Genomic DNA, 27925 nt, shown 5'->3' with positions numbered 1-27925 from the left:
TAAAATACATAAATTCATCATGATGTAAATGAAATGTAATGTAATTCTATACAGATATTTTAAAATATTCTTTTCCTTATCTACAAATTTCTTTATCTGAAATTTGTAGATAAGGAAAAGAATGATCCTATGCAGATTTTTACAGATTGATACATTATTAAATCAGATAGCACAGCAGTTTTCTCTAGGTTTTGAGTAATATACTGCCTCTTTCCTTTCTGTGCTTCTGCTGAAGAAGAACTGTGAATTAGAACAGTTCAAAATTCATGTGATGTAATTGAATTCTCTTCTATTAATAAAAAAAGGACCATTGAGAAGATTGAGGTGATTAATTTTTATTTTATTTCAAACTACTTTTTGGAGTCTCTTACAGTTTTATATTTTTTGTAGATTACAAATTTGATTGATCTCCTGTAAGATATAAATAAACTAAATATAACTTATTGAAAATTAATTTAAGTATTCTATATTGAAGTATGAGATATGTAATTTTAAAATATACAGTACAGTTGACCTCCCTATAACACTGTTGATTTTTCCGTTTTATATGAATTCCATGTTGTACGAGTCACTTAAGTTTTACAAATACGTGAGCCGTTCACAGCCCGGCACACATATTTGTAAAATCTAAGTGACTCATACAACATGGAATTCATATAAAACGGAATTATCAACAGTGTTATAGGAAGGTCGACTGTAATGTATCTGATAAATACGTTACATTTTCATATTTGTATTAATTTTAAATTATTCTTCAAATTTTTATGAGATGCTATACAATATGACAGATGACCAAGACAAAACCTTTCTCACTTGTTTCTAGCCGTTTATAGACGAGTACGAACGTTTTCGGCCTTCTTAATAGGCTTTCTTCAGGTACACTATGGTCTGTTAGAGCGTCGGTTGGTAGAAATTTAAACGGTGTCAAATGTTTACATAGGTATCGTCTTACCAGTGACGACATCGTTGATGATATGGTATAGACTATACAGAGGGCGTTAAATTTTTCCTTTGGTAAAAAGGAAGGTGTGCAGGTAGTTCATGATGGGATAATCGCTAAAGTTGGGAAATAAAATTGGAAAATAAACGCGCTACGTAAAGAAGATGCACTATCACGATAGGGGGTTAATGGGGAGTGACGTTAGATTTGATAACGGAGCGTAGACGATGCTGACGTCGTTAAATAGCTAATGATATAATAAGAAAAGACGTGCTAACGACCATAAATGGGAAAGGTGCTAACTTGGAAAGCAGAATTGGAAAATAAACGCGACAAGTAAAAAAAAAAAAAGGGTGGAAGTGAACTTTTTGTTGTATGCGTCGTATTTGTGTTCAGCTATCCTCCTTTTAACTGAGCTATTGGTTGAGCCAATGTATGTTAGTTTTTTGCACGGGTTAGATCTGCTGTCCTTTAGTGCAGTGTTTCTTAACAGGGGGGCCGCGGCCTCCTGGGGGTCCGTAAGAAGTTTGCCGGGGGCCGCCAAATTACACAAAATTTCCTTCAGAATATAATAAAAAGGAAATTGATGTATAACCGAATATCGTATTGAAAAGTGAAAGATAAAGTTTTCGTATTTAGTTTTTTATTTATTTTTTCCTACTTACACCGCACTATTTACTTCTTTTATTTCAAAGTAATTCTAAGAAACTATTAAAACTATTAATGCTTGGAGTTTTTCATACAAATTCGTGCAGAAAATCCTCCCCTGTTTTCAGCAGCAATGCAAAATTTGCTGCCTTTCGCAAGTACGTATTTTCGAATATTTTTTGTTTTTTCTACGAATTTTTAAATGTTTCTTATTTTATTTTTTGTTAAAAATTAATGAGCTTTTATGTTTAATTGTGGAGTTTGAATCTTATTTAAATAGATAATAAAATAATAAAGTTATGTTTTTACATTTATTATATAAAAAAATAAAGCAATAATAAAAAAATCAATTTATTATAGATAATTTAACGAATATAAATTATTATTTAAAAAGGGGGTCACAAAAAATTGTGAAATATTTGGTGGGTCGCGAGTATAAAAAGGTTAAGAACCACTGCTCTAGTGGGACCGTGTAGACTCCTGGTCTCCTGGCTTCGCTGCATTTGTCCTTGGTATTAGCCAGAAGTTTATAAATCGTAGGGTTGCGTCTGTATGTGAGAGTAGCATTGACCTTTTTGCTATGAATTTAAAGGCTTGGCTCATTCTAGGGTCGAAATCGACGGTAATGCGCTTTGTTGCTTTAGAGGTTTGGAATTGACATCTTCGGTTGTTAAGCATCTATGAATTTTTCGCGCAAGCCTATCAATAAATTTACTGTTGTAACCGTAGACTGGCGAGGCGCTTGATGCGTTGGATTTCTCGTAGCGCGTCCTTAATGTTAGAGAAATGGGTGAAAGCTCTGCGGATTAGAACCCTGAAAGCGGATATTTTATAAGTAAACGGGTCATTCGAGGTTGCAGGGATAAAGTAAGATTGAAGATTAGGCTTATAGAATACGTTTGTGGTTATGCAGCCATGATTCAAGAAAATATTGAGGTCAAGGAAATGGGCCATCTTGTCATCCTGCTGGTCTAACTTTAGTAGTACTGTAACTGTAGTTTTAATAAAAATAATCAATTTCCTTGTTTTGAAATTGTTTAATATGAAATTTTATAATTAAATCTACATATTTATATCAATGTAAATGAAATAGATTTTCAGCATTTGCTAATGGTAGAAATGAGTATATGAATAATTTAAAATCAATAAAAAATATAAAAAATTTACTTATTAATTAATAGTCTTTGTAGTAAAAGTTTTAAATTTAAAACTGCAGCTACATTTTGGATATTTATTACCGATCTTTTTATGGTAGAGCACATCATTTTACGGAAAAAAACTGCCTAAAGCAGGATCCACAAAGCGGTAGATAAGCACTTTTTTTCGGGTGGAAAATCGGCAGGTCCTTGAAACGGTTCATGGTGTATATATGACAATTTAGGACCTAAATTGTCATATATATACCATTTACATCATCCTAAATTTTAGGATGATGTAAATTTGCTTATTACTAAGCAAATTTGTATATATAATACAAAAATAGATCTTTTGTATGGAAACGGTGTGCTCAGCATCCAGTATTAATTAATCTACACAGTTTTCAAGATCTTAGTAGCAAATATACTTCATCTTGATCTGTGAAATAATTGGACTAATAATTTTAATGACTATTGGGCTATTAGACTAATTGATCTATTGGGCTAATAATTTTTAATGAACCATTTTCAATCGATTCCCAAAACATTTACTTACTTACTTATTAATTGTACTAGCCAAAATTTTAGTATATATTAAAAAAAAATTTTTTTATGTTTTTTTTTTATTGGACATGTTTTTCCGGGATTCCCCATTATATACACCATTTACTAGTGCATTTACACACACACATTATGACTAAATTTACATTTGGCTGTTTATCGGATTTAGGGTGAGCCACACCTAAAATGTTAAAATATCTTGTCATCTGACTTAAGTATGCCTTCAAAATTTCAGCCTTCTATCTTAATTAGAAGTACAGTAGATGAAATATGAGTTGCAAGATTTAAGGATGTGATACAAAGTAAATTAAATAAAGACATGTAATAATAACAACAAGAAGAGAATCAATAAAAAGCCGAGGAATCCTTGAAGGGATCGACTGTCAAAAAACTTTACTTTGGAGAACCCTAATCTAGATAAAAAAAATAATTATAAGAATTAACAGATAAAATGCGTGCATTGCAAAATTTAACTATAATATAACGTAGGACTACATGTGTAGTCTGTGCATTATTATATATAGTGAGAATCATCTTAAAGTAAACATATTACGTAAATAAAAAACGATAAATGATAATTAAACAATAGCGAATACAGAAAAGGATAAGCGGATAAATATTATATTGTGGCCGTCGGCCATTGTTTTATATATATTTTTGTTAATTTTAGTTAGGCTTAGTATCTCCTCTGTTCTTTTGTCTTAACTGTTCTAGAACTTTCTCCCTTAATCTCTATTCCCTCGGGTGACATCACCGATTCTGTGAAACAATGTCAAGAAGACAAAAGGATCAATAACCTTCTGGAGAGGAGGCGAGGTGAAAGAGAAGAAGCGGCTGCGATTTCGTCGAGAGAGGACGAAAACGAGTGTGGTCCTGACCGAGGGGTCGAGCAAGAAGTAAGAAACCTTGCGATAGAAAACCGAAGGAGGATCATACCCTGATCGCATATTGAGAGATCAGAGGTATCGGAACCTTGTAAGACGGCTGAATTATAGAGGAACGTAGGGCAGTTGCTAAAGAAATCGAGTTTCCCCCATGTTCAAGTAACAGCAAGCGGGAAGACCACAAGACAACTTCAGAAAACGTAGACGTTCATAAGAGGAAAGAAAATAAGGTCTGCAGTCATTAAGAATTTCAAGACGGTGAATCATCCGAGACCACGTGGCAGAAAACTCCCGGATATTTTCTCCTTTATTCTACTACTATCCCTATCTATATTTTATTTCTCCTTCCTTAGTTTGTAAGTAGGTTAAGTTTAGCTATAAGTCGTGTGTCGGTTGCCACAATAGAGGCTTGTTTGTGTAGACGATTATTGTATGTATACGAACCCAATAGTCTGTAAGTTGGAATCATTTTAAAGAACCTGTGTTTGATGAATAAAAAAAAAAATTTGTATTTTTACTCGTTTTATATGTTTCCTGTCTGCAATAATATATTGCCCTCAAACGAAACATCACAATATATTGGATTTATTTCATCATACTTTTTGAAAGATATAAAACTTGTTTTTCCAGGAGTTTATTAACTAATCTAATGATATATTGATAGCAGTATCATATTTGTTTAATATAACTTTATTATATTTATCTAACTAGACGCTGTAAAATATACATATACAATGAAAATAGTCGTACATATGATAATACGGTAGATAAAATATTGTTAACGTATTATTTTTAAGAAATATGATTTTGATGTTTAGATCTTTAAAACACATTTAAAATTTTCAGTATTATAGATAAAATTTTACAGATAAAGGTATGTTTAACAAAAGCATTTTAATATTAAAACTTTTAACGTGTTTTGATATTTTAGAGACTATTATTCATTATTTTTACGTGACATTATCTACTATTCTGCTTGATGTATCTATATATATAATCGAGACGGGTTGATAATGATAATAATAATAATACAGAAGGCCACTATATTGAATACATGCCATATTGTTAGGAAATTCCTGAATACAGACACTGACACACTTATTTAATTTTAGTTTTTGGTTGCTATGCCTTGACTCTGGTGGGGCATAGTACACAGCCACCGGTGTCAACCGAGTATAACCCACTAAACTCAACATAAAATAATAATAAGCGCAGAGCCCAAACGGTTAGGAGTTGAAAGTTGAAATTTGGTACACAGTTAGGGTATGTCACGAAAACGCACACTAAGAAGGGATTTTTCGAAATTCCCCCGGGGGAGAGAGACAGAATTAAGGTTTTGACAGTGGAAGTGTTAAGTAACAATGGAAGTATTAAGAGAAAGCGACGTGCAAGATTTACAGACGCAGATGCAGTTTTTTGCGAGAAATAGAACATTTTTTAACCCATCTGAAAATCCTCTAATTAGTCTGGAAACAGGGGACCTAATTCTTGTATTCTGTGAAAACGGGTGAGGTTGACTATAACGTAATGATTTTAATCTTCGCTATCGTTACTTTTGCCCTAGCAACGCCGGGCCTACCTGCTAGTTGGGTAGTAAAAATGGGTTTTGCTTAACGCGCGAAATTAATTGCGGTAAGTAGATGAAAATAATTAAAAGTATTTCACTTGTCAAAAAATAAATAATAGTACAGTCGACCCCCCTATAATACTGTTGATTATTCCGTTTTATATGAATTCCATGTTGTACGAGTCACTTACATTTTTCAAACACGTGAGCCGTTCACAGCCCGGCACACGTATTTGTAAAATTTAAGTGACTCGTAGAACATGGAATTCATATAAAACGGAATAATCAACAGTATTATAGGGGGGTCGACTGTAAACAATGGAAAAAGGTTCGTTCTATTTCCCGAGTCCCTTACAAGTCTCGACTGTTTTGAATACTGTACCAGTAAAATATGTATTAATAATTAATATTGAAGCGTCCGATACAACGGCGCGTACTGTACCTGATTACCGAACAGGTTGACTAAGAGAAAGCGACGCGCACAGTTTTTTTCCTTTTTTTGTCAAAAAAATATGCTGATAAAGAAGTAGAGAAGTTATTTTTTCAACCTTTACCAGAATTAATTCCACTAAAAATTGTGTAATTTCATATTACAAAAATACAAAAAAATTACCTTGGAATGGAAATATGATTTTTGAAAAGGGCGCATAAAATAGTAGCAGCCTGCAACGCTCATAACTTGAATTGGAAGGGATACTAAGATGTCATAATGTTTATACAAATATAAATACATTAGCGCTATTCTTAGGCTTGCCTCAGGCGCCAAAATTATTCGGAACGATCTTGCCTATAGATTTTTTTAACTCCCATTTTTTAATTGTAACCTCGCTAATCCGAGTAATCGTCCCCGTGCAATCAGTTCGGATTAGCGAGTGTACACTGTATATGTTACAAGTTGAATTGAATTATTTGATCTCTAAAGACGACATACGATATTTTATCAATTATTCAAATTTATAGTAGAGAAAAATTTACACAATGGATATCCATATAATTGTTACCGCTAAAGCTCGAAATCCGTTAATGTGTACATTACCTAGCTAATCTGCAGATTAACTAGGGTGATCCGTTAAAGCTGCGAAAATTGTTTAATTTCTTAAATTACCTAGGTAATTTGCAGAGTATCTAGGTAATCTGCACATTAACGGCTTCCGTATCGTTAAAGTTCAAAAGTTTGTTTCTTTCACTTCCTTTCCCCACTNTTTTTCAATTAAAACAAACGCAATAGGCAGATTACAAGTAGTACTTTAAAATATTGAATAAAGCGTGCTTATTTTCGTCGTTATGGTATTTTAATTACACATTTTTATGATTTAAATTGTTTAATAATTTATTCAGCTACTCAAAATTAGTAAGAATTGAGCGAAGCATGACTATCCTTTTAATATTCTGCCCAATTTGATATCCAAATGAAATATTGCATGCAAACTCTGCGAAAGTTTACGAGTCAAGGTAATAAATAGTAGCCTATACAACACACATTCTAAGAACAAAAATTAAAAACACTCGGGTTCATTGAGCTTAAGGAATTTGCTGGTTAAATGGAGGAGAAAAGTAAGATTCAACTAAGCAAGAAACAAATGTTTCCGGTGTTGGTGTAAAGAAAGCTCACGAAAAAATAACGTAGTCTACAACATATTAGAAATAAGAGTACAGATAAGTGAAGTAATTATATCTTAATAATAAATATAAAATTATAATGGTATATAGCTATATAACTTTTAAAATTCTATACTTAATAAAAAGTACGCGTTTTATATTGTTATGAACTGATTTAATGTGTGATACAAGACAGTTCTTTAAAGTTCTTACTACATTTAAACGATATTTTATGCAGATAATACTGATGATTATCTTAGAAATCGCTTGGCGGGTTTGAATGATGATAAATCAGCCAAAGAAAAAAAACTTGCATAAATATTCTTCGTGGGCTTTTTATTAGCTATTTGAATTTGTGGCATAACCGTGACTGTAAATTCAGACAAAAGTTTGATAGATGCGCATTATAAATTAATATAATGTATTCCGTGTATAAGCTATATATATGTAGCCTACGTGAATCTGTTTTAAGATGTTAAACATTTTAAAATTATAATTTTGATGTGGTAAACCTGTTTTACCAACTTTTATTGTGTTTAACTTTATACGTCTCGCCAAAGAATACACAAAAGCTATCTGGACTGTAACTTACACCTGTTATTTATTTACAATTTAAATACTTTAATATTAGTCTGTATATATTAAATTATAGCTTTTGATAAACAATCCATTTATTTTGTAAATAAATGTAAACATAATAGCCTATAGTCTACTTTTATCTAACGTATTTTACTATAGCGCAGTTAAAGAAAAGTTGGGAAAATTAATATCAATTTGTAAATTGAAAAGGATTAAGCCGAAATTTTAAATAAACGAAAGCTATATAATCCAGAAATTTTTATTTTTCACTGAAATATTTAAAGTGTTGCATGACAAAATGTGTTCCTTATTTTAATAAATTTAGTGATATAGCGGAATATTTGCTCCTTAAACCTATGTCGAAATGTTATTTGCTAATCCTCTTTTTAGTTAGAGTAGAACTGTAAATAAAAACAGGATTAGCAAATAACATTTATAAGAGATAATTAGATTAGTTAAATGACTTTATGTGTCTAATATCCGACATTCGCCACGAAGCAAAATACATTTCTATATGACCATTCAGTGGCATTAAAATATAAAATCGAATTTAATAGTTGCGTCATATAGTATAATACCGAATTGAGTGATAGTCAGAAAGAAATTCAACATTCTTGGGTCTGAGAATATAAAGTAACTAGCGAATAGCAGATAGATTTTCTTGAGACTTTTGTAAATCATGGAATAATTTTTCTGAACGGCTGTTTTCTACAGTAAAGTAGGCCTACAGTAGAAATAGTGGTGTAGAGAAAAGGCGACAAGATAAAACCGTTAGTTTGAATTGCTACTGGATGAAATGCATCAAATAAAATCTTATGAAAACTATTTTATTACAATTTAGAGCTATTCATATTATAAAAATACACTAAAAATATTAAACGAGAAAAAGCTGTTTTTTTTTTTTACCAATGGAGTAAGATAGAGCAGTGTTTCTCAAACTGTGTTCTGCGGAATATTAGTATTTTCTGCATGTGAACAATTTTGTGAAGAATCATAATTAATAATTGAAAAATAAACTATGCATTTTTGTAGCGTAAACTATTTTTGAATAGTAATGTTTATTGCTTTTTTGGTTGTTAATAAACTGGCTTAGATTGACCATTATTAGATCTGTTTGATTTAACAATCAAATAGATCTCGGAAAACTTCATTTTATCAGGTTTCGTCTAAGAGTATTCTTAGAGATAATGACATCTATGAAGAATATACTATTCACCCGCAATTAAGCTTAATATACGCGGATTGAAAAAACGATGAAGTGAACTTATATCGTGTTTCGTTCGGGCGGATGAAACAAAATAACCTTACGCTGACATCGTGCATTTTTACGCAGCGCTGATGTGCAATTAAGGCCTATGAAAAAAATTTTCTAGGCTAAGAGAAAACTTAGAAACCTACCCCTATAAATTAATGTTGTCTTTATTTATAAAATACATAATTTTGCTTTTTATTAGTACGCAACAAACATTCAAAGTATTTTATTTGTTTAAAAAAAAGCCAAATGGGACTTTACCCTAGGCTCTATACAAGTTCTCGACGGCCCTAGCTGTAATGCAGATTATGTTCTCAATTATTAGATTAGTTCCAGAGTAATGAGGAAAACTAGCAAGCACAACACGTAAAAACATTTGAACAAGTCAGTTCAGTTTTTTTATTATTATGGGTTTAGTGGGTTATACTCGGTTCACACCGGTGGCTGTGTACTATGCCAGACCAGAGTCAAGGCATAGCAACCAAAAGAAAACTAAAATTAAATAAGTGTGTCAGTGTCTTTTCAGGAATTTTCTAACAATATGGCATGTATTCAATATAGTGGCCTTCTGTAGTGTGATGTATGTATTTCTATTTAATTTTAATGTTCCCAGGCTTTTGTGTAGTGTGTGTGGTATCACACCTGTACAGGAGAGAACGAACAGGTACAATAACTACCCTATCCATCCTCCACAGATGCCTTATTTCCTGGGCAAGTTCTGTGTACTTGCTAATTTTTTCAGTGCATGTGTTTTGTACATTGTGAGTGTTTGGAATGGCTATGTCTATAATGTATGTGATTTTATTGTGTTTGTCAATGAGTGTGATGTCTGGTCTGTTGTGGTAAATTGTTTTATCTGTGATTATGGCTCTGTCGTAGTACATTTTGTGCGTGTTGTTTTCCAATACTGTCTGTGGAATATACTTGTAGTATGGTTCGTGGATGTCTACCAATTTGTGTTTCTTTGCAAGCTCTTGGTGTATTATATTTGCTACTTGATTGTGTCTATGTAAGTAATCTGTCTGTGCCAAGAGCTTGCACCCAGAAGTGATGTGTTGTATAGTTTCTGGCATGATGTGACATTTTCTGCATGTGTCATTTGTGAGTGTTGTATCTTTGAGTATGTGTTTTCTGTAGTTTTTAGTGTTTATGACCTGATCCTGTAAGGCAATCATGAATCCTTCCGTCTCCCCAAAGAGGCATCCCCGATCTAACCAGCTGTTTGACGCAGTTTTTGTCAACAAAATCCTGGGCCAGCTCATAAGGATGCCTGCCATGGAGTGCCTTTTGAGCCCACGATTGCTTATGGTGTCTATGCTTTTTATATGTCGTGTCAAGTCTGTATGGTGTGAGTATAAGTTTAATGGTGTGTTATTTGAGTCTGCTAGAGTTGCTGCTTTATGTAACTGTGATGTTTCTTGTTTCCTGTAGAAAAACTCTCGCAGTGACTATATTTGTTTGTAGTGAAGGTTAACTATGTCAATCAGGCCATGTCCGCCATCTTTACGTAGAAGGGTTAATCTTTCTGTGGCGGATTTAGGGTGATGTTGTTTATGCTTAGTAAGTGTTGTTCTTGTTTTCCTTTGGAGTTGCTCGAGATCTATGTGAGTCCAATGTATAACTCCAAAAGAGTATGTGAGTACTGGGATGACATATGTGTTTATTGCTTTAACTGTGTGTTTTGCATTTAGCTGTGTTCTGAGGATAGCATTTAACCTACTTTGGTATTCTTTAATTAATCTTTGCTTTATTTGTGTATGTTCTGTTAGTTTGGCCTGTTGGAATCCTAAATACTTGTAAAATTCGTCCTCTTCCATGGATTTAATAACGTCTCTATTTCCAAGTGCAAAATCTTCTTTCTTCAGGATTCCTTTTTTTATGTGAAGTGTTTTGCATTTGTCTAAGCCAAACTCCATTTGTATGTCCTTGGTGTATGAGTGTGTGATTTGTAGGAGTTGATGAAGTTGTTTTGTGTGGATGCATAAAGTTTTATGTCGTCCATGTACATGAGATGTGAGAGTGTAAACTGTGTTGTTTTTTCATGTCTGATATTGTAGCCGTATTGCGTGTTGTTTAACATGTTGGATAATGGGTTTAGGGCTAGGCAGAACCAGAGAGGACTCAAGGAATCTCCTTGAAAAATTCCTCGCCTAATGAATATCTCATTTGTTTGTATGGAAGTGTTACTAGCCCTGAGATGCAGTGTTGTTCTCCAGTGTGCATTGTGTTTTGGAAGAATGCAATGAGTGATGGATGTATTTTGTACATGTGTAGCAGCCAACTGTGTGGAACACTGTCGAACGCTTTTCTGTAGTCTATATATGCCATGTGTATGTTTCTGTGTTGTTTTTGTGCTTGCCGTAAAATAACTGAATCTATGAGTAACTGTTCTTTGCATCCTCTGTGATTTCTACGGCAACCTTTTTGTTGTTCTGTAAGAATGTCATGTTCTTCAACATGTTTGTATATTTTGTTTGCAATGCAGAATGTCAATAATTTGTAAAGTGTTGGAAGATATGTAATTGGTCTGTATTGTGTGGGGTCTGTGGTGTTGTTGTTTTTAGATTTCATGTAGGTGATGCCCTGAGTAAGAAATTTTGGCATATCTTGTGGATTGATGATGATGTGTGTTAGATGTTTAGCTAGTTCCTGGTGCAGTGATGTAAATTTTTTGTACCAGAAATTGTGAATGTTGTCTACACCAGGTGTCTTCCATGTTGTGTGTTCTGTTAACAACGTAGCAGATGTCGTGTACATTTATTTCAGCACAGGGCATAGTTGGTATGTTGTGCAATTTTCTGTTCTCCTCCTCGATCCAGCCTGCATCAGCATTGTGTGTAACAGCATTGGACCAAAGAGAAGACCAATAAGTTGTGAGTTCTTCTTCTGTTGGTGAGTCACTGCGCTGTGTATGTGTTTGCTTTAGTACTAATTTGTCTGTAGAAAAGTTTTTCATTGTTTGTGAATAATTTTGTTCATTGTTCTTTTCGTAGTGTACTGTACATGTTTTGTATCGTTTGAGTCTACGTGCTTCGGCTGCGAATTTTTGTTTTAGTGTATCGATGTATTCTGTAATGTGTGTGTTGTGATGTTCATGTTTTGTGTGTGTTGTGATGTTCATGTTTTGTGTGTGTTTTGATTTTCTTGAAAATGTTTTTGAGTTGTTTTTTTAACTTGGGCGTTATGTTGTTTTTAGTGTATTGTGTCAGCCTGCCTAATTGCTGTCTAATGTCATTTATTTGTGTTTCTATTTTTCTCTTCCAGGCAGGCTTGTGATAGAATTGTGTTTTGTGTGTATCTATCTGTGATTGTATTTTGAGAACATGGTGTGTTACTACTGTGACTGCCCCAGCATAAACTAATGCATGAATGTCTGAGAGTGTAGAAATTGAATGAATGTAGTTTGGTAGTAATGAGTGTTTACATAATTGAATGTTTTTTCTACTACCTTGACGTGTTGGTTTTTGGTATTCGTGATCTTTGTGTGGGATCTGTACCAGTATATTTAGTGAGTGTTTCCTGAAATATAAGTGAGAGCGTATTAACTAATTTTATGACTATGTTATCAGTGACAGATGAGGAAGTGCCTGTAGTATCATTAGTTGTAGTTGTTGTATGTGTGCTATTATCAATGCTTACTTTGCCCTGGAACTTATCAAACAACAGGTTGCTGATCAAATACATCAACAGAGAAACATTTAACATTATTAATGAAGATCACGTAACATATCGTGATCTTCATTAATAATGTTAAATGTTTCTCTGTTGATGTATTTGATCAGCAACCTGTTGTTTGATAAGTTTCAAGGCCTAATTTGGCACAAGGCAGGCAAGGCACTTGCCCGGGGCCCGTAATTAATTGCAGCCCGTAATAGGTTCTAAACGTGCCATTGTTTTATTAGTATTGCGAATTACTATATTATTAGCGCCATATTCAAGGGTTAATAATTAAGAATGACATTACCTACTGCTCCGACATCTAACAACATCACTGAAAATTAGGTAATGTTTGTATATGCGCATTAGATCTGTTCGGTGAAGTCCAGAATAAAACAGTGTTTGTTGAGAAAAATATAATGTTTATTGCTGCATAATTTTATTGTAGCCCCAAAAATACAACGTAAGTAAGATATTCAAATGTAAAAATAAAAACACTTTAATTTTAAATATTACAATTTTATTTATATTTGTAGTAATACAAAATTTGTAAAGGGGCCCGTAAATATCGTTTTGCCTAGGGCCCGCGAAGGTCTAAATTAGTCACTGATAAGGTCAAGTGTTGTTTGTGGGATAAGGTTGTTGTGTATAATTGTTCTGTTTTGATCAACAACCCTTTGTTCGGTGACAGTGAGGTGAGGATATTGTTGTGTGAATCTATGGTGTAGTAGCTGTCTGTATGCTGTCATGTTTGTTTCGAGTTTTGTGATTGCGTAATAAATACGGACGATAAACTCGTTCATTTCTGACATCCATTTCATCCGTTGGCGTGGTTTTCCAGCCTTTGTGGTCTGTGGATGCATTGCCACACTAACACCAAGGCTAGGTTGGTTCCTCACATCTGTTGAGAGCATTGCAGTAGCCATGTTGAGCCGGTGCTGCTTTCGCCACCAGTAACCCAGACTGTGGCCTATTTTTCGAACGTGAGCCTCTGCCTAACCGACGAATGCGGACCTTATTATTATTATTATTATCAGTATTTCGATATATTATAAAATAAATGATCATTGATTTATGGTTAAGAAAGAAATTTTTAAAAAAGTAAATATTTCTAGTAGTGCAATTACATCGATGAAAACAAATATAGTATAGTTACGATTGTTACGATTGTTCATCCTTTCTTCGAAGAAAGGATGAGCAATCGTAATCTTTTGTTTCCCGAAAATCCAGATTGGAAAACAATGAACCAACTAAAATAAGACTGTTGTTTGAATTTCGACTTTGATGACTTGCAAATAAAAATGTTCCTGATATATAGTACGTCGTATGTAATAAAGTATTAGCAAACATTTCTTTGGTTCCTGCTAAATTTTTCATAGATTTAGAAACCAGAAAGAATATACAGACCATGACTTTATTAACTATAGCATCCGAGAAGTGTGTGAAAGCAACGAAGTCTAAGAGGAATGTTGTAATAGCGACGATTGAGATAAAAAAAAAGATCTTATCTCGAAGTGTGAAAGTGGTACATGTGGCAATCTGGCGGCCGTGTTTGAGATGCAGAAGTCGAAGGCGTGCGACCAGTACATGCAATTTTTATTTTATTATACAGTACTGTATGTACTGTACAGTACATGTTTTATTTGATTTTTGTCTTTTAACTTATTATTAGGACATTTAATTCTGTAATTTTCACCTTAAATTATGCAAATTTGCTGTCTTAAGTTTATCGAAATGAGTTTTGTTTAGGTCTCCATAGTTAATTCGCTTTCCATTATTTCTAATGGGAAAAATTGATTTTCGGTTCAAACGACCTCTTGGAATGAATTAAATTCGAAGTATGAGGCACCACTGTATCTAACTATTTTATTTATATTTTATCAACATATATTTTGTTTTCTCGCGTTTAGATTAATCTATCTAACGCGAAATTTTGTGGGTGTGTGTGATTTTAATTTGGGTAATCCTTCTTTTCTAATCTTTCTCGCATTATCATTCCATCATCGCAAATCGCAATTAGTATATCTCAATGTTATTTGCATTCAAAATATAATTCTAGCTTCTTTATTGTATATAATTTCGTACACAACGTTTTTGTTGCTCTTCATTTACACTATTATTATTGAATAATACACAGACCACTGTGATTCATACGTCAGTTGCATTCCTAGAACGCGCGCTTAAACAAAAATTTTGCACAAATTAACACCAATTATTCCATAGAAATATATTAAAATTTCACGCAAATTAAGGCCAATTATTCCATTAAAATAAAATGCGTTCCTCTGAATTTTAATAAATTCTATGAAAAAATTACAGATAATTAAAAAATCTCTTATTTTAATTTAACTTAAATAAGAACAAATTATTATCTAGAATAATAACCTACGCTATATAATAGAAATAAAATATTTTTAAAAAAATTCAACTGAAATAATGTAGATCACACAAAAAAACATAGATAATCTCTGGAATCATTTGATTTTTTGTATTAGTGGTCAGTTTTGTAATTTTTTTTACCTGGGCTGTGTAATATAGTGAATTAATTTAATTTTACGCGTTTAATATCATTATTACTTAAAAGGACGTAGGCCTTCTGTTTCAACAATCGCATAAATCCTGATTGCACTAATGTATATATTAGAGATGAGCGAATATCACTTCTCGAATTTGAATATTAACCAGATCTGGAATATTCGAATACCTGGAATACTTAGTGAACTTATTTAGTTAATAATTTATTTAATATGTTTTATTTGATTTCAAAATAGTAATAAAGTAAAGTAAAAAACAAAAAAGCAATTTACCGAATTTTAAGAAGTGAAACTTCAAATCTTTGCGTTTTAAACTACCTTCTTTTTAGGTAGGCCTACTTTCAACTCAACCACAATAGATTAACTAATGATTGTTCTCATTCTCACCTACTGCAGATTTTAAGAAAACAAGAATTCGAAAACGTTCGGGATCTATTCTGCTTCTTTTCACAAATTAAATCACAGGTGCTGAAAAAGGTCTGTCTTTGCGCAATAGTGGATACAAGGGAATACACATACACACACACACAAAAAAAGAAAAATAATAATAATTAAAATAATTAAAATTTATTTGTTCGAACTTCAAAATGTTGTTTTTAAATATAATAAATATAAATATTACTTATAATGGCTCACATGGTTTATTGGACCATTCGCAATATAATTGTTGTGCATGTCTTAATAAAAGGTATTGATTAATTAGTCAAGCACTTTTAATTTTTGAATACTTTGTATATTTTGAGTACTAGAGTACATCGAAGCTATTCGTAGTATTCGAATTTATTTTTTATCAACGTAAAATTCGAGATCTCGTACCTCGGTACTTTCTGGTATTCAAGTATTCGCGGATAGTAGTCGCTCGTCTTCACAATACAAGATTAGACTAGAAAACCTTCCTGTTACTATCACTCAAACTCTTTAAGGCTGCGTTTATGCAGACTCGAGAAATAAAAGATGCGAGGTGAGTGAACACCAAGAGAATCAAAACAGGAGGTGAGAGAAAATCAAAGTCATACTCGCCTTGTTTTCCTTCTTGCGTTCGTGCAAAAGCGGGAAGGCAAAGTCACGAATTTTACATGAAATTTAAGGAAAAATAAATGAAATACTATTTTAACATTTTCTTCCTTTTATTTATAGCTTCCCTGTTTTTCTCCCATCTTATCGGACCATTTTCTTCACATGTTTCTTCACGTACCACAAATTACCGGCGTGCTTCATTGTCGCCATTTTGTTGTTGAGAGAGACTGCAGAACTATTGTGTTTGCGCAAACTCAGGGGAGGAGAGAAAAGTACCAGAGAAAGTTCAACAGATCGAACTTTCAAGGACGAGGGAAACGGAGTATCGCTCGAGAACTCCGTTTACTCTTCTGCATAAACTGAATGCGAATTCTGATACCAAAAGTTCACTTTTGTTAGTTTTTTTTTCCTCTTTTCGCATCTGCATAAACGCAGCCTTAGATTACAAAAAGTAATTCTATAAATCACAAAATGTGTTGTCATTTTTTAATTAACTTTCTTTTGTTGAATACAACGGATAATTTAACAAAACATACATATATTTTTATACAATTAAATTAAGATGCACCCCGCAAATATATGTATATATTAATTAATTTTGAATTGTCTTTCAAATAAAACAGATTTCTCATTCGTTGATCTAGAACAGGTTTCTCAAATGCGGTCATCTAGAAAGTTTCGTGCTGTCATCATACCAATTCTGCTCAACTTTTTAATACAGAAAGCCAATTTTGTTACTTTCACTTGGTATAATCGAAATATTTTCCATTTTGGACAGTTTTCGACTAAAATTCGTCTTGGTTAATAAAATTCTAAACGCAATGGAATGAAGATATTATTGCAAAAATTCTTATTAAATTGTTTCTAAAATAAAAAAAAAACCTAAAAAATTAGAGGACACGAAAACAATGTAACAAAAATCATTTTGGTTAAACGAAAACACCTTATGTCACTAGCGAGTATCAAACCTGGACCCTCTGGTAAAAGACGAATCTTCTTTTAGTCTTTTTAGCTGCCCAAGCTCCTAGTGCTTTGAAAATGAAAATTTCCATAGCCGCAAGTGCGGCCATTAAGAAAATATTCTGAAAATCATTGATCTAAAATTTATTAATGTTTTATACTTTTTCCCTAATTAATTCTAACAAATATCATTTAAATATACACACAGATGTGAGCTAGTTCCGCAGCTTATTCCTCCAAGTGCGAATCTGTGCTGTCACAATGACAATTCTTGTGTGCGTTCTTCACTACGTAAATTACTAGTAACTATATTTTTAATTAAAAAAACAAACAAGTAGATCTAATATTTATTATTTATTTTTGCACACTAGTAAACACTGCTTAATACTGTTTTTTTTTTTTTTTTTTTAATTTTCCACCCTGTGGAAAATTAGCACTAAAAGGGTCTTTTTAGCAAGGCCATATTGTTTTCAAATTTTCTTTATTTTAATTCTTTGAACAAGAAATTTTCTCGCATAGACGCGGACTAAGACGCACTTCATAAAAGTGCAGATTGGGCAGCTAAAAACACTAAAAGAAGATTCGTCTTTTACCAGAGGGTCCAGGTTTGATATTCGCTAGTGACATAAGGTGTTTTCGTTTAACCAAAATGATTTTTGTTACATTGTTTTCGTGTCCTCTAATTTTTCGGTTTTTTTTTTATTTTAGAAACAATTTGCGGAATCGTTTAACATCTTACAAGTTAGTCACAGAAAGTAATAGGTTGTTGATAACGCCGTTTAAGCGTTCTTTCAGAATCGATATAAACAGAAAATTACGACGTAAAATAGAATTGAACAACTGTATTTGGTTAGCTTAACGAAAATACACCTATACTGTTTGGGAATGAGGAGATTCGTCTTTTCCTCTCTGACTGAAAAGAATATTACCTAATAATCATAATCTTTTCAAACTCATAAATGAAACACAAAATGAAGATGACTAAATTTTTTACGTAAGCAAAGTTATGAGTGGTAATGGAAAATAAATGTCTGTATGTATGTATATATAGAAATTAAAGTTTATAAAACGAGTATTAATTTATAACAAAATTAACGTAGAAATCTTTACGCTTAGAGTTGCCATACGTCCGGTTTGGAACCCTTCGTCTTATGGAAATTTTTCTCGAAATGTCCCCAATTTGTTCTACAAAATACATTCCGATTTATATACAGTATATATATCAGCGGAGCCCGCAGACTATAAGAAAAGGGCAAAAGCTATAAAACTATAAAAAATGGGCACCGTACGTACTTCATTATTATGCAAGGAAATACCTGTATATATACTGTATATACAATATATACACATATCTTTTGATAAACACAGTTGGTTAATTCCTGATGCTACCGCATACATCAGAATCACGTTAATCAAATTCAGTGGTAACTGGATACTCTATCCGACAATCACCACCCGCTAGAACAAATTTTCTGTTAATAACAATTTTTTTTTAAAGTTTCATCAGTAAAAAATTTTCTGTGATAAAAATTAGTAACTAATTTAAAAATAAAATGAAACCTTAGAGCTCCCTTGGCGATTAAAAAAAGGGTAACCCGACGACAAAAGGTGGCACGTGCCCCAATGTACGGGCGCCCGTAATATATACTGTATATATATATTTTTTTAAAGTTAAATAATTGTAGGTTTTGTGAATGCATGTGTCAACTGTCCTCACAATCTCACATACGCACTTCTTTAGTAATACGGTTGTAAGCTTCTTACCTCTAATGATAGGTCTACATAATAACTATCAATACCAATTGGTGGAGATGTATGAGGCGTATCAAACTGTATTAGAGCGTTAGAAAATCGAGATTACATAAATAAAAGACTAATGCACGAATAAAATTAGTCTTTTATTGATGTGATTTTAATTTTCTAACGTTTCAATACAGTTTGATAAGCCTTGTATATCTCTACTAATTGGTAGTTTGAGATAATTATGTAAGCCTATAGTGATCTTTGACATCGTTATCTGTGGATGTCTTTAAAACTATCAATAGTTTCATACAATCATTGATTGATTCATCGTCGAAACTATAATCTACTTTTTTGTTTGTTTTTTTAATATAAAGATATTTATTTAATCATGTTCGTCGTGGATTCAGCCAGATCCACAATGAGTCAGCCGAGTTTTTTAAACAAAAACTTAGCTGAAATATGTAACATATAATAATAACAAATAATAAAAAATGGTCAATAATTTAATATAATTAATTTAATTAGAATTATCCACTTATTTTTCAGAGTAGTTACTACAAATCTAATGCAAGGTATCCATCAATTTTTTATCACAACGCTAACTCGATGTCCCGATTATGACAACAGGGCTGATGAGAGGAGGTTCGGGATAAAATTCCCCAGGTCCAGACATCATTCCACAATTTTTTTACCTAATATTATAATATAAAATACTTAACAATGACTATTCTTTACTTTGTAAAAAATTAATATATTCATTTAAAATCAAATAATTTATTTACTTCAGGCTCATATAATTTTTCCTCATTCGGGTCCAACGCATCTTTCGACGTTCCTGATGGAAACATATTTAGTTTTTTTTTTTTTTTTAATTTATTTACTGTTGAATTATAGATACTGAGTTCAAAAATATATTTATTTTTACAACATAACCAAGCAAATAACGATGCACTATTAAGAAATTTTTAATTTTGTTTAACTCAATAAAAATCATATTTAAGAAATTCGAATTTCAAAATTCAGCTATTACTTCATAATACTCATAGCTTGCGATTATTCTTTACATTCTTGCGTAAATAAAGGAGGAAAAAGTTTATTACAGTTCAAGTTTCGCAAAACTTGAATTTTGATTAAAATGTTCAGATCATTTTTTCCTTCATAAAGCAGAAAGTTTTCATATTTACTGCAAATTATGGAAGAAACGAAATGAATGTACTTAAAATAATCACGATGCAATGATTTTTAAATTTTCTGATTGTTATAGTTTAATAATAATAAATAAAATATAAATATAATGTGTTTACTACTCAAGATGTCCGTTTACCAATGTCCGAGTGATAAAACCACTGACCACTGGTAGTTAGTCGTAGGTTCGCGCCTCACCAATGGATACATCGGGTCTCGCCCCCCAGCATCCAGCTATTTCATTATTAGCCTAGTAGAACCCATAATGGTCTTGCTAAAAGAAAGGCCATCAGAACAGCGAGTGTTAAAAAACCTTATGACTTACCATGAGTTTTTTTTTTAATNTTTAATTATGAATTTTTAAAATTTATATATTTAAGTTAAAATTTAATTTTAAATGCAACTTCTGTTAAAAGTATAGCTGTTGATGTTTTATTAACGGCAACCAAAGTGTTTATTTAAATCTAAACAGTATCGAGTTGCCGAACTTTGTAATTTCTAACCATTATAACTTGTTCCAAGAAACATGTTATTATGTATTACATGGTATCAATTATATTGTTTATACTTAAGTAAAATTATTATCAAACAACACAAGAAAGAGAAAGATTTGCTGTCATCAGATTCACCAAGTTATGTTAATTAAACTTGATACAGAAAATATCAAGAATAATCCATAATAAATATTTGTCTTTTTTCAATGAAAAAAGCAGATAAATAATTAATAAAAATGTATATCTGAAATTATTATCTGACTGGAATTAAGTCATAATTAAATATCATGCGAAATAGTGATGTACTGTACAGTACAAAAACAATTACTATTGAACAATATACTGTACAAGTATCTGTATTCGTACGCTCAATACCTTTTTCATTTTTTATTTTATTTTATATTTTACTCTTTCCACCCTTGTGATCGTTAAGACGATTTTTTAATCATACTATGATGGATTCGATCAGACTCATAATGGAGCGCGGTCGGGTGGCGAAGGTTGTGTCTGGAAATATTTGGTACAGATCATCGATGATAATTTTCTTGGGTTGCTCCTCCGGATGTGATATCAATCTTCCGGAGCGGTAGGCTGATGCTTTAACCACCTTGGCCGAAGGCCGGGTGGCTGAGCTGTTAACGTGGCAACCTACCGTTTTGGAGGCCCGGAATCGAATTCGTGCGAATCGAAAAACCTCAGGAATTTTACGGGGGTTAATCTATTGGTATGTTGGGTCCCGTCTCATCACACGACCGCTCCATTGTGGACCTGCCAAACCCATATTGGGCTTACTAAAAAAAAACGAACTTTTTTAGTGACCACAGGGAGGAAAGAGTTAAAAAAATCCACCATGACCATTCGGCCGTCGATAATAATCACATTTTCCCAACATTACTTATTCGACGTTTCGGATCAAAATTTGATTTTTAATTTTTGATACTTTTCTTAATTAATTTAAAAACTACTAAATTTGATAAGAGCTCTTTAGTTCAAAACAATTGTTAAATTTGTAAATAATTTTTTGTTAAATAAAATAAACAAGATTTGTAAATTTCAATAAAATATTGTAATTATCTATTACATTTTAAATTATTAAAGTAATAATTTCAAGTTTCTATCAGTCCTAATTTTTCCCGAAATTATCCCATTGGCGTAGCCAGAGTTTTGTTATGGGAGTCCTAGTAGAGGCCAACCTGACACAAAATTGAATTATTTCAAATTATTGTTCGTTAAAATGAAATTTCCATAAAAATCAACAATAACTTAACACATAAAATATGAAACTTTCTTTAATCATACGTTCTCGTAACATTAATATCAAACTCTAGCAATGCCTTAAACAAAAATTAACCAATCAATTATTTTTTTTAAACCATTCTTTAATATAGTTCACCGTCTTTAATCTAGATATAGACCAGGGTGGCCAACAATTTTTTCCTCCGGGCCGAATTGGAAAGAAAACTTTTTCACTGCCCGAACCAGAGGCGACCCTAGCAAGATTTTCAGGTGATGCGCGATCTTATTTTGGCGTCACCCTGTAGAGAGACTAGACTGTATATAGAGATTACAGATACACTTTTCTTCACATCGGACATAGAGAACCATTGACTTTTTTTTAGGGATCAGAATTTCTCAACTCTCCTATACCTTCACATTGTGAGGATGTAAAGAATTATCGCGGATCCATTCAAGCAATTATTTGAAGTCCAATATTCAGAGATTAATTGCGATCCGCGGTACACTACACCCAATTAAATTAACTTCAACTTTTTATTTCTTTTTGCAAATCGGCTCAACACTTTTTCGGCTGTAATTTTCTGGGGAGGGCACCAGGTTAACTGGGGGGCCGTGCCCACCCATGCCCCTTCCTGGCTACGCCCATGCATATTTCAGATTTTCTACATTAGATACTGAGATATATTTTACGCTGTTAACTGTTTACTACATCTACACCGATTTAAATTTTACTGAGTTTTCGAAAAAACAAGCGAAGAATAATTTTGAAAAGTAGTAATCAATATTGTATTCTCCTGACTGTCGAACATAAAAGTAACAAACAGTTATTATTCAAACATCTAGCTGTCAAAAGATTAAATATTGTATATATTTTATCGTATACAGGGCCTAATTTGGCACAAGGCAGGCAAGGCACTTGCCCGGGGCCCGTAATTAATTGCGGCCCGTAATAGGTTCTAAACGTGCCATTGTTTTATTAGTATTGCGAATTACTATATTATTAGCGCCATATTCAAGGATTAATAATTAAGAATGACATTACCTACTGCTCCGACATCTAACAACATCACTGAAAATTAGATGTTTGTTTATGAGCATTAGATCTGTTCGGTGAAGTTCAGAATAAAGTAGTGTTTGTTGAGAAAAATATAATGTTTATTGCTGCATAGTTTTATTGTAGCCCCAAAAATACAATATAAGTAAGATATTCAAATGTAAAAATAAAAATACTTTAATTTTAAATATTACAATTTTATTTATATTTGTAGTAATACAAAATTTGTAANATTGTATATATATACAATCAGTGACTAATTATCTATATACAATCAGTGACTAATTATCATATATATATATAATTTATTACGTAATTAGATCGGTAATTACGAACAGTAACGATACCGGTATATTTCTCTTTACTTATAAAACTATATTTAATATAATAAATATTTATTATATTTACATTTATAAATATAAATATCATATAAACGTATGAACATTTGTAATTTTCCTTGATCTAGTCTTCAATATTTTATTTTGGATCGTTTGTGATCATGCATTGTATATTTCAAAACTGATATAATTATTTTGCATACCTAGACGGGCGGATCTACATAGGAACCAATAGGGCTTAAGAGCCCTCAAGTGTCAAGGGCTCACAAAAATTGAATTATTATCAGAAATTTTTAATACTTTTTCATTAACAGTGAGCACTTATCGTATAATAAAAAATAGTTAATATTAATATAATAATAATAATTTATAGTATTATTTGTATTAACAAAAATGGAGCACCGCTGGACTTCAATAAGCCCCGAAAAATCTAGATCCGCTCCTGTGTGCAGAGCAAAAGGTTAACAAATTATTAGGAATGACAAATTAAAACTTTTTAGTAGTGTTTTTATTTATGTAAAATTTCAGGAAAATCAACTCCTTAGTGTCCCAAATCTCCATAGGCCCTTATCTTTTATTTCATTGGCGTCGATTCGTATGGGATAGAGAGGACATCCCATCAATGTTTTTATATTAGGAAATTGTTTCCTCCAAACGTACATTTATATTATACCACACTACAAAAATTGAAAGTATAAACGAGTACTGTAGAGAAATTTTTCTTATTCATTATCATTAGCTCGTCCCCCGACATTTCATTCAGTGCTACCGTTCGGGTGGGCACAGATCATCGATGATAATTTTCTTGGGTTGCTCCTCCGGATGTGATATCAATCTTCCGGAGCGGTAGGCTGATGCTTTAACCACCTTGGCCGAAGGCCGGGTGGCTGAGCTGTTAACGTGGCAACCTACCGTTTTGGAGGCCCGGAATCGAATTCGTGCGAATCGAAAAACCTCAGGAATTTTACGGGGGTTAATCTATTGGTATGTTGGGTCCCGTCTCATCACACGACCGCTCCATTGTGGACCTGCCAAACCCATATTGGGCTTACTAAAAAAAAACGAACTTTTTTAGTGACCACAGGGAGGAAAGAGTTAAAAAAATCCACCATGACCATTCGGCCGTCGATAATAATCACATTTTCCCAACATTACTTATTCGACGTTTCGGATCAAAATTTGATTTTTAATTTTTGATACTTTTCTTAATTAATTTAAAAACTACTAAATTTGATAAGAGCTCTTTAGTTCAAAACAATTGTTAAATTTGTAAATAATTTTTTGTTAAATAAAATAAACAAGATTTGTAAATTTCAATAAAATATTGTAATTATCTATTACATTTTAAATTATTAAAGTAATAATTTCAAGTTTCTATCAGTCCTAATTTTTCCCGAAATTATCCCATTGGCGTAGCCAGAGTTTTGTTATGGGAGTCCTAGTAGAGGCCAACCTGACACAAAATTGAATTATTTCAAATTATTGTTCGTTAAAATGAAATTTCCATAAAAATCAACAATAACTTAACACATAAAATATGAAACTTTCTTTAATCATACGTTCTCGTAACATTAATATCAAACTCTAGCAATGCCTTAAACAAAAATTAACCAATCAATTATTTTTTTTAAACCATTCTTTAATATAGTTCACCGTCTTTAATCTAGATATAGACCAGGGTGGCCAACAATTTTTTCCTCCGGGCCGAATTGGAAAGAAAACTTTTTCACTGCCCGAACCAGAGGCGACCCTAGCAAGATTTTCAGGTGATGCGCGATCTTATTTTGGCGTCACCCTGTAGAGAGACTAGACTGTATATAGAGATTACAGATACACTTTTCTTCACATCGGACATAGAGAACCATTGACTTTTTTTTAGGGATCAGAATTTCTCAACTCTCCTATACCTTCACATTGTGAGGATGTAAAGAATTATCGCGGATCCATTCAAGCAATTATTTGAAGTCCAATATTCAGAGATTAATTGCGATCCGCGGTACACTACACCCAATTAAATTAACTTCAACTTTTTATTTCTTTTTGCAAATCGGCTCAACACTTTTTCGGCTGTAATTTTCTGGGGAGGGCACCAGGTTAACTGGGGGGCCGTGCCCACCCATGCCCCTTCCTGGCTACGCCCATGCATATTTCAGATTTTCTACATTAGATACTGAGATATATTTTACGCTGTTAACTGTTTACTACATCTACACCGATTTAAATTTTACTGAGTTTTCGAAAAAACAAGCGAAGAATAATTTTGAAAAGTAGTAATCAATATTGTATTCTCCTGACTGTCGAACATAAAAGTAACAAACAGTTATTATTCAAACATCTAGCTGTCAAAAGATTAAATATTGTATATATTTTATCGTATACAGGGCCTAATTTGGCACAAGGCAGGCAAGGCACTTGCCCGGGGCCCGTAATTAATTGGTGCCCGTAATAGGTTCTAAACGTGCCATTGTTTTATTAGTATTGCGAATTACTATATTATTAGCGCCATATTCAAGGATTAATAATTAAGAATGACATTACCTACTGCTCCGACATCTAACAACATCACTGAAAATTAGATGTTTGTATATGAGCATTAGATCTGTTCGGTGAAGTTCAGAATAAAGTAGTGTTTGTTGAGAAAAATATAATGTTTATTGCTGCATAGTTTTATTGTAGCCCCAAAAATACAATATAAGTAAGATATTCAAATGTAAAAATAAAAATACTTTAATTTTAAATATTACAATTTTATTTATATTTGTAGTAATACAAAATTTATAAAGAGGCCCGTAAATATTATTTTGCCTAGGGCCCGCGAAGGTCTAAATTAGGTCCTGTGTTGAAGAACCCTCAGCTGCAATTAGGCCTTGATTTTGAAGGATGCTTTCATAGTATGTAAATTTTGTAATAATGTCATGCAGTGATTCTTCTGCAGAACAAATTTCTATGCTATCGATATTAGCACAAGATATCAAAGCCATCTTTTCATTTTTTAGCAAATGAAGACACAATTATATATACATTTAGGTTGAACAATGACTTTGTTGCCAGAGTAAATATATACTGTACATAAAAATACAGAAAATGTTTTGTTTTTAAATAAATATTGTTAGGAAGCATTTGGTAATTGCTTTTGACATTGACTTGTTACTTGAAATAAATGGATTTTATTGCATATTTGTAATTTTCTAAACATAAATCAGTTTTTATCTCTGACAATATTATAAATTTAAAAATATCAAGAAAATTATAATTTTGTATAAAAAAAAGTTAATACCACTGAGATTTGAAACACAAACCTCATGATTATGAAACTGGCATGCCATCAAGCCACTATACAAATGGCAGAAATTCTAAAGGTTTTAAGTGATTTGCAATTTTCAATCTGAATTTTCTCCTTTAATTTTGAATATTGCACCTTACTGCTTGGCATGTGTCAGTTGTTGGGGATGCACTATAACCTCACCGAGTTTGGTCAAAATTGATGACCCCAATGTTGTGCCATCCCCTCATTAAATTGCAAAAGCACTTCTCTTTGTAAACATAATGAAAAAATATGCAAGATACAATTGTATTAATCAAGTGAACTAAACTAACTAATTGGAGAAATTGACAAATTCATTTTGAAATTATAGTTGCTTGTAAAAATTGTCACTAGCTTCAAGATCAGTAATAGCATGATGTTATTATTAATACATTAAAAATATATATATATATATATAAAGTGGATTAAGATGGCAGTGTTAAGCTTTTTTATTTAAATAAAGTCAAAATACTGGCAGGATAAATTTTACTCATTCATTTTGATAAGTTTAACTGTTACACTGAAGCTTGCAATATTCACAAAACTTTCATCATAATTTAATTCAAAAGTTTGCTGTGAAAATGTTGCAAATTGCCTCTTCTCACAGTGTTTNTTTACATATTATTAAATATAAGTTAAATTTATATTTTAGGAAAATACGACAAATAATTAATAAATAATTGTTTAAAATAAATTAAAAAGCAAATAATTTAATAAACAATAATTCTTTTCATTAAAATCTGAAGTTGAATTTAAAAAAAAGAAAAAAGAAAAAAAAAAAAAAAACAAAAAAAAAAGTTTGACAGATGGCGTAATTGTTTTATTTTCAGATCAGAGTTAGAAGAAAACATGGCGATAAGCGACGAGAAATGGGAGGATTTACCAACTTATAATGAAGTTGTATTGGGGATGTATAAATTTTGTATAAAAAATATCGAAGATATAAATAGGTATAATTACAGTTTCCCGAAAACGACTATCGAAGATGCCTTAAAATATTTCCGTATTGATTTGTATGATATTTTCCTTATTATCTTCATGGCATTGATGTTCACCGCAATTCGTCATATTTTTACGAAATGGATTTTTAAAGTAAGTAATATTCATTTAATTGATGTTTAAGTTAAGAGATAAAAAGTCTATTTTTTCGTTGTTTTTCAATTGATTTTCATAACATTATTAAGGTATTTAATGATGATTAATAATGATTATTACTTCAAAATATGCGTAATTAATG

General features: G+C 32.0%; 1 long non-coding RNA gene across 1 annotated transcript; it reads left to right on the top strand.

Annotated features, from left to right (window-relative positions):
- Positions 1–117: 117 nt before the first annotated feature.
- Positions 118–27631, top strand: LOC111614762. The gene is made up of 2 exons (XR_002754986.1): positions 118–324; positions 27519–27631. It is a non-coding gene; the product is annotated as an uncharacterized LOC111614762 (long non-coding RNA).
- Positions 27632–27925: the final 294 nt, after the last annotated feature.

The sequence above is a fragment of the Centruroides sculpturatus genome, unplaced genomic scaffold (genome assembly GCF_000671375.1).
Source record: "Centruroides sculpturatus isolate CEXI.00-Female unplaced genomic scaffold, Cexi_2.0 scaffold2111, whole genome shotgun sequence".
Classification (NCBI taxonomy): Eukaryota; Metazoa; Arthropoda; class Arachnida; order Scorpiones; family Buthidae; genus Centruroides; species Centruroides sculpturatus.
The sequence above is the reverse complement of the archived record's forward strand: the minus strand, read 5'-3'. Positions and strand labels throughout refer to the sequence as shown.